This window comes from Myotis lucifugus, unplaced genomic scaffold (assembly GCF_000147115.1).
Source record: "Myotis lucifugus unplaced genomic scaffold, Myoluc2.0 scaffold_247, whole genome shotgun sequence".
NCBI lineage: Eukaryota > Metazoa > Chordata > Mammalia > Chiroptera > Vespertilionidae > Myotis > Myotis lucifugus.
This window is the reverse complement of record NW_005871295.1, coordinates 472,115-481,024: the sequence shown is the minus strand read 5'-3', so window position 1 is coordinate 481,024 and position 8,910 is coordinate 472,115. Positions and strand designations below refer to the sequence as shown.

The 8,910-nt window shown below is 54.9% G+C and overlaps 1 pseudogene; it reads left to right on the top strand.

The window, feature by feature from the left end:
- Nucleotides 1-2,127: 2,127 nt before the first annotated feature.
- LOC102417118 lies at nucleotides 2,128-3,671 on the top strand (annotated as a pseudogene).
- The last annotated feature ends 5,239 nt before the right edge of the window (nucleotides 3,672-8,910 follow it).

Here is an 8,910-nt window from a genome sequence, read left to right as displayed (position 1 = left end):
GGCCTACCAATGGGGTTGTTTAAGGACAAGGAAACGAGCCACTTGCTGTGATGAATGTTCTTGAAAAGCAATTTATTTTTCACGGGTAGCTTGCCGGGCTTGGGAACAAAAGTGCTTTGGCTGCCTATCAAATATTAACAGAGGCTAACTGTTCTCTCGGCATTTCTCTTTCCCTGCACACGCTCGCTCGCGCCTCTCCCTATGCAGGACAGAAATGACATCAAGTTCAAGGGCTCCCTGGGGTCCCCTCCCAAGATAAAGTGGCAGCTGTTTTCATGGGGCTCTGAGACCTTCTGCCTCCTGCCCACCCTCTCCCCTTCACTCATTGGTTTCCAAACAGCGCTTGCACTTTAAGGACCTTCTCCCTCTCCTGGTGGGAGGGGGAGGAGTGGGTCCCCAGGAAATGGGAGATGAGGTGGGAACCCTGAAATGCCAGTGCTGCCCTCAGAGCCAGGAGCCTCCCGTGGTCTCCACACAGTTTGGTAAGAGGGGAAGTGACCCTGCACCTTTGCCCCTGGACTCCTGCCACATCCCCACGAAGCCACCACGTTCGTTCGCAGCATGAGGCAGCTCTGCCCAGATGTTCTCCGTGTATCCGCAAGGTCATTGGCCCTGAGGAGGATGCTCAGGCACCGCAGTGCCTCCAGGAAGAAGTCCTGGTGGAGGTGGCAGGGAGGCCACTGCGCCCCTCGCTATGCCCTGCAGCCCTGCTGTTCCCAAGCGGAGTTGATGCCTGGCTGTGTGTAGCCGCCCTTCACATTCCTGGGAAATATGACAGCGACAGCAAAACAGGGATTAGGTTTCCAGCTGGGCCCTCCCAGTCCTGGCGGAAGTTCCAGTGTCTGAGCCTCACTGTTACCTGAGCCTGAATTTCAGCAATAAACCCAGGAAGCCAGTCTCCTGCTGGAGCGCATCCTGCGAGGCGGACCGACCGCGGCCATGCCTCTCTCTGCTCGCCCACAAGCTGGCTCCTGCTGGTGCATTTGCCCAAGGGACCAGCTGATGGTGACCCTTGGCCCTGGATGTCCTGTCAAATCACATCAAAGGTGTGTCTGGAAGTGGGACTGACTCCCCAGCGCAGGTGGAAGTGGGGACTTGGGTGGTTACCCTGAGCGGGGGTGGCATTTCTCATCGCAGTCACTAGGGAACAAGAGCCTTTATCTCCTATGAAAACAACCGGAGACAAGGAGAAGGTGGGCTTCCTTCGGCCCATGCTGCTCGGCCTGATTATGGAGCTTAGACAGGTCGCTGACGAAGACCCCACATCAGCGCTTCCGGACTGCGGAGGCGGCGTGGGAGGTGGGGCCTGGCCTTCCTACTCTGGGAGCCAGGGCTGCAGTAGTGAGGTGCCCAGACGGCCTGGCCTCCAATGAGCATGGCTCCCGGCTGCACAGCCTTCGGACCCTCCCATTGAACATGGCTGGCCTTTTGACCATAGAATGTGAGGGAAGCGGTACCTGGACTTCCAAGGCTACGTCACAGAAAGCCCTCAGCCTCCACCAGGGTCTCTGGGTGCCGAAAGCTGGCCCATCCTTGCTGCTTGACACAGTCACTGCAGGGAAGAAACATCTGCACAGCATATGTTTCAAGGGACCTGGCGTATATGGCATACTGTTCTTAATATGTTTGTTCCCCTTCTTGGCGCTATGTGTTTTAACCAAGGTCACCTCTCCGAGAAAGGTTGTTTCCCCAGGTAGGGATTTTTCTCTGAAGTTAGGGAGGGAATAAAACCCCTTAACTAAGTGCCAGGCGGGTAGTTAATCACTTTAACTACAAACAATCACGCTTAAGCTACATAATCTTTACTCCCTGGAATGGAGATTAGAAACGCCCTAACCTTTGGAATAGAAATTGACAGGATTAAAATCAACTGGTATAAATACAGATGCAACAAGACAATAAACACCAGAACCTGGCTGGAGATCCTGGCTAGATCCTGGCTAGAGGTCCTGACTAGGCTGCTGATCAACTGAACGCTGCCTCCGTGTCCTTCCTTCTTTGCTGACTCTGTCCACACCTTTGGGAACCCCTGGACCTGCTGGGGCTGGACCCAGGCAGAAACCGGCCAGACGACAGTTTTGAAGTAACTGAGCCTGCAGGCCTCAGAGGCTGTGAGTAAAGGTTGAGAGGCTAGTGGCTGGTTCTCTGGGGCCACCCCTGCAGGCTGGATGTCTCTGTGCAGTCAGGCAGTGGGGGCCGCGTCGCTGCCCAGCGAGCTGATTGTGCACATCTTCTCCTTCCTGCCGGCTCCCGACCGGCTGCGGGCCTCGGCCTCCTGCTCGCACTGGCGCGAGTGCCTCTTCCACCCGGCCCTCTGGCGCCAGCTCCGCGTCTGCCTCCTGGTCTCCCCGGTGGAGCAGCCTCGGCTCGAGTTCCTCATGCGCAAGTGCGGCCGGTTCGTGCGGGAGCTGCGCGTTGAGTTTGCTGCCACCGCCGTCGAGGATTACCTGAGCAGAGGCGGTGGTCCGGGCGATGGAGGCGCGGACCCCGGGACCAGCGGGAAAGAAGTCCAGGCCTCGAAGCTCTCCACCCACTGGCTGGAAGAACTGCGCACCTACTTGGAGCTGGTGCTGTGCGTGCTGGTCAGCATCCGGAACAACAGGAACCTCCAGAAGTTTAGCCTTTTTGGAGATGTAAGCGTTCCACTACAGCTAGGAAATTTGTCAAATACATACCTCAGCAAGGTGGACCCTGATGGCAAAAAAATCAAGCAAATTCAGCAGCTGTTTGAAGAAATACTGAGTAATAGTAGGCGACTGAAATGGCTGTCCTGTGGGTTTCAGCTGGAATTAGTAACCCCAACATCACTGTCATCTCTCTCTAACTCTATTGCCAACACCATGGAGCACCTGAGTTTACTGGACAACAATAATCCTGGTAACAGCACCCTTATCACTACAGTGGAACTAGAGCGATTTGTGAATCTGCGCTCACTTGCCCTGGATTTCTGCGACTTTACAGCTGAGATGGCAAGAGTCTTAAGCGATAGCAACCATGTGCCTTTGCAGCGACTGTCTCTCCTGGTCCACAATGCTTCTGTGACGCACAAGTCTCTGGACAACATGCCAGATGATGAGCACTGGAAAGCCTTGTCACAAAGGAGCCCCAGCCTCCGGGTCTATATCATGGCTTTTGATATTAAGAGTGAAGATATGTTCAGGATTCTGAAACCCAGTATACCACTAGAGAGGATTCATTTTGACAGCTACATCACTGGTGTTTCGGGAGCTATTGTTGATCTTATATCTTGGCAATATGACAAGTTCCTCACTCATTTCATATTAATGAATGATGTGCTTGACATGTTTCTTTTTCCAGATCTTAGTGATAACCAAAACGAAGATCCATTGGTGTTATTAGCATGGAGATGCACAAAGCTTTCTCTTCTGGCAATTCACGGTTACACAGTGCAGGCACATGACCTCATTGCCATTGCTCGTCTTCGTGGCTCTAATCTAAAAGTACTTGAAGTCACTGAAGAAAGCATTGATTTTGACCCAGATGAACTGGTTGACCATGATGTGGATCCAATGCATAACCTTATTGAGCAGGTATCCCTGGGCCTGGGTCAACCTTGGCACGCAGTCATGGACATCCAATCATTCAGTGTCTTCACTGAACCACACTGTCATTTTTACAGAGAGATGCAAAGCTTTAGTGAAGACATTTAGCTTTCTCTTCTTTTTCTCTCTAATACCCTCCATCTCTGCCTCCTCCTCCTCTCGGTATCTTCCATATCAGCCGACCAGAGGGCACAGCTGACTCCTCCCTGGACACCGACACCACCATCAAGCATGGCCCTGATGGACCCATGATCCAGTCCTTCAATGCGCTGATGCTTCGGGAAGCCCGTCGCCAATGACGCCGCCCGCTAGCCAGATCAACAAGGACAACCAAACCCACCGACTTGAGGACAGCTGAAATCCCTTAACTGAAGAGGCCAGCAACCTTCTACAGGAACCAGGCTCCTTGTGCACTCCATCCATTATGTGTATAGCTATGCTGGCTATCATTGTTTGTCAGTCTTCTTCCAAGTCTTAACCCAATCCGAGAGGTGGCCGCTGATTTACATGCGCTATCATTTAAAAAATAAAAAAGGGGGAATTTGCCGGAAGCCAGCCCATCCTTGCTGCTTGACACAGTCGCTGCAGGGAAGAAACATCTGCACAGCATATGTTTCAAGGGACCTGGCGTATATGGCATACTGTTCTTAATATGTTTGTTCCCCTTCTTGGCGCTATGTGTTTTAACCAAGGTCACCTCTCCGAGAAAGGTTGTTTCCTCAGGTAGGGATTTTCCCCTGAAGTTAGGGAGGGAATAAAATCCCTTAACTAAGTGCCAGGCGGGTAGTTAATCACTTTAACTACAAACAATCACGCTTAAGCTACATAATCTTTATTCCCTGGAATGGAGATAAGAAACGCCCTAACCTTTGGAATAGAAATTGACAGGATTAAAATCAACTGGTATAAATACAGATGCAACAAGACAATAAACACCAGAACCTGGCTGGAGATCCTGGCTAGATCCTGGCTAGAGGTCCTGACTAGGCTGCTGATCAACTGAATGCTGTCTTCGTGTCATTCCTTCTTCACCGACTCCGTCCACACCTTTGGGGGACCCCTGGACCTGCTGGGGTTGGACTCCAGCATCTGGGCCGCACACCTGGAGGTAGCAGGCTCCACGCCAGAGGTCTGAGTGCCTGCGAGCCCCGTGGAAGGAGGGCCCCCAGCCCCAGCTCTCCCAGCCGCCCCGCGCCAGACCTGCAGTGAGAGGGCCCCTTGGACAACCTGCCCAGTGACCCCATCTCCGGCCACCACCGACACTGCAACCCCGAGAGACCCCAAGTGAACACCACCCAGCTGAGTCCAGCCAGCTCTTGACAAATTAATAAATTGCTCTTGTAAACAGTTTAAACTCACTCAGCTCGGGAGCCTTGTGTCCAGTGGAAATCACAAGTAGACTGACCTGTGAAGGAAGTAAAAGCACAGGAGCTCCCTTTTTCAAAAGATGGGAGACTCTAACCAGTCTCTTCTTTTCCCACAAGCCCCTGCAGCAGCCCCTGGAAAATGAATGCGCCCCCTGATCTCCCAGGACACGCAGATTCCATCCCAGATCTTCCTCACCCACAGGCACCTGCACAGGGCATGCTGGCCTCGCCCTGGTGCTGTGCCCGCAGTGGCCATGCTGGGGCCTCCACACATCCGAAAGCTACACACTTGAGCATCTTCCTTTTTCTGCAGGTGGAAGAGGCCCTGGGGGCCCCCAGCACCCACATCCTTTGGTGACGCCCTGCCTCCCTTCCCCAAAGGACCCCAGGGTCATGCCCAGCCACCCCCCCTGAAAGGCTGGTACACATTTTCTGCCAAGAGACAGCGTTACCACCTCTGCTTCCAGCTCACCTTTTAGGTAGAGAGGAGGCAACTCTCTTTAATCCCTGTTGCCCTGATGGAGAAACTGAGGCCCAGAGAAGTTCACGTTCCCAGCAAGGAAGAGTGGAGGCTGCTGCAGCCCAGTCCGAGCCCGCCCTCAGGCAGCGTCCCCTGCTCCACCACCCCTCATGGGTGAAGACGGTGGCCAGGGGCCTGCGGGGGGATGCGCCTCCCCCTTCCCAAACCAAGCCTAGCTGAACCCCAAGTCCTTCCCCAGGCCTCTTCAGAGCAGAGGGACGCCGCACAGCCCCTCCCTACCTGGGTTATCCCAGGTGAGGCGGAGACTGCGTTCCTCCAGGAGATGGCGACTGCCCAGCAGCCACGGCCTCCCCGCGGAGACAGCGTGTACCGCATAGATCTTGTTCCCTTTCATCCTTATCACCACATCCCCCCGAACTCTGTTTTGCTCATCATGCTGACTTCTCCTCGGGGAGAGCCAGGACTTGCATAATAAGCACTTGACTCATCTCCAAAGCCAAGTTTGTTCCAATGGGTTTGACTTTCAACCTCCCCATGTCTCCTTGAAAAGATGAACCGCGGTTTTGTACCACAGGACATGCCAGGAATAGCGCACATAGAGCGTTTCCGGGAGGGGGTTCATGAGAAAGAGGCTGCGGGTCGGCCAGACATCTGCGAGGTACCATTAAGATGATGGACGCCTTTTTCCATGGTGCCTTGGGCAAGCCATTGAGCTTTAGTGCTCATCCCTTCCCCAGAGAGGTCAGGGTGTGAGGGTGTCCGTGCGCCTTTGGCCAGGACACAGCTCTGGGGGCCACACTTGCATCATGGGAAGAGAGGGTGCGGGAGCAGGACCTCGGAACGCTCTTTCTCCGGAGAGCTGGCAGCCCTGTGCACCCTGCCTGGAAGCAGGGCTTGGGCAGGACAGACCAGGGTCCCTTCCAGGCCACCGTGGCCATGTCACAGCCACCCTGTTTCCCTCACCACCATCGCCTCTTCCCTGCTGCCATCACCTCTCCCCCAAATCAGCAGATTCTACCAACAGTCCGCAACTTCCCATCAAGGAGGAAATCCAAAAGGCAAAGCCAGATCCTGACCAACTTAGAAATGTATGAACACACTGCACAAACAATAATAATAATCGCCCCCAATTGCCCGTCTCTGCAATGACCGAGGGCTGGGCCAGGAGCCTGACACGACCTGCAAAGCCGGTTTGGCCTCTCGCTTGTCCAGAGCCTCGGAGAGGCTAAGAAACTTGCTTCTTAGTAGGTAAATGGCAGAGCTGCATTCAAAGGACGCTTTCTTGTCCCAGAATCCACCATGTTCTTCCCATTAGCGACACTGCCCGCGTGAGTCAGCGGCAGAAATAAGAGGCTGGACTCAAGGCCTGGGAGGAACTGGGTTGACCTAAGCCAAACAACAGGGGCTGGCAGCCTCCCTACCTCCCTGCCTCCAGCCTCCCAGCCAGCACTCCCTGGCTGGCCGCCCTGAGGCAGGGCCCAGGCGAAGCAAAGGATGTGGAGCCTGGGTGGGTCCTTGGGGAGCATCCAGTGCCTCCTTCAAGGGCCAGTGGGGGAAGGGAATTGGGAACGGAGGACCTACTATGTGATAGGACCACCCACACAGGCTCTTGGTGACCCTTAGAGAAAGCCCCTGAGAGGGGTATCGCCTTATGGATTTCACAGATGGGAAGTAGAAGCTTGGCAGGGTCACAGGACCCAAGACATGCAGGTTCCATCCAGACCTGCGGACTCTGAGGACTCCCCCATGTGTGCCCACTGCTGCCCGCCCCCCCCCCCCGGCTGCCTCGGCATGGACAGAGCCTGCCTCCCACCCTCGAGGAACTCACCTCCCTGTTCACGGCTCTAGGCATCACCCTCTGGGGACCCTGACCAGACAGGACCATGTGAGAGCAGCCTTGTCCCAGAATCACCGTCAGGAGCGAATGGAGTGATTATTATGAAAAAGAAGAGTTTTTCATTCTCTTGTTTTCCAGAAACGGGCTCTGCTTCAAACATTCTTCTTCCCTCCTTTGGGAATACTATAATTATTTGTGTTTACACTATCAACTAGCTTTTTTAAAAATATATTTTTATTGATTTCAGAGAGGAAGGGAGAGGGAGCTAGAATCATCAATGATGAGAGAGAATCATTGATTGCCTGCCTCTTACACAGCCCACCCTGGGGACCGAGCCCACAACCTGGGCATGTGCCCTGACCGGGAATCAATCTGTGACCTCCTGACTCATAGGTCAATGCTCAACCACTGAGCCGCTTTGGCCGGGCCTGGACTAGCTTTTTAAGGTTTTTCTGTGTGAATACAGCAAAGGTGAGTTTCAGGCGAACTCCTGTCTGAGTACTCCTCGCTGAGTGCAGAGGGTCGGAGGGAGGGGCTCTGGCTGCACCCTGAGTCTGGAGAGGAAGAATGCATTATCCCCGACTTTCCAAGAGCAGCTGGATGGCCAAGGCCCATCCCCCTGGAGACGGTCTGATCGATGAGCCTTCCCACGCTCCCCACAGGCCCTGTGACCCGGGCTCCCTCCCCGACCCTGGCCAGGGCGCACACTGTCCGGAAAGGGCAGGCACACACAGTGTTCACTCCTGGTCTTTGCCCACCCCCATCTCTGCCCCAGAATAGGAACCAGTCAGGCCCCCAAAGCCCCCGGCCCTCTGCCTTCCTATTGCTTTGGCCATGGAAGCCCCAGCAGGAGAAAGGGGAGAGGAGGTTGAGATGGGGGTGCTTATTTCTCTGGGGCTCTTCGCCAGCAGGCATCTTAGGCTAGCTGTCCTCTGCACACAGGCCTCATTGACTCCTGCCCTTTGCCCCTGGCCTCTGGGTGGTCAGGGCCTCTGTGGCCAGCCTCAGGCTGCTGCACTGGTCCCTGTGGTTTCCAGACACCCTGTCCAACACTTCCATTAGACTCTCTGTATATCGTGCTTCCATCTGTTTCCTGGCCCAGGTCGGCCTTTCCAGGGAACATGAATAACAGTAGTAGGAGCTACCGCTCGCAGGAGTCTCCTGTGGCCAGCATTCCACCTGTGCGTGTTGCATAGTTCTCACCTGTGTGTGTTGCATAGTTCTCACCTGTGCATGTTGCATAGTTCTCACCTGTGCATTAGCATAGGTCTCACCTGTGCGTGCTGCATAGTTCTCACCTGTGCGTGTTGCATAGTTCTCACCTGTGTGTGCTGCATAGTTCTCACCTGTGCGTGTTGCATAGGTCTCACCTGTGCATGCTGCATAGTTTTCACCTGTGCACACCGTGGGCGGGTGGGAAAAGTCTCCCCCCTGGGCATTGCGAAAAGTCCCTCCCCCGGGGGGGGGGGGAAAAAAGCCCCCCCCTGCGCGGGGGGAAAAAGCCCCCCCCCCTGGGTGGTGTGGAAAAAAACTCCCCACCGGGGTGGGGAGAAAAAGATTCACCCCCCGTGCGGTGTGGGGATAAGTCCCCACCTGGGGGGGGGGGGGGGAAAACCCCTACGGTGGGGGGGGGGGGAAGGACCCCCCCCCCTGTGCGGTGAG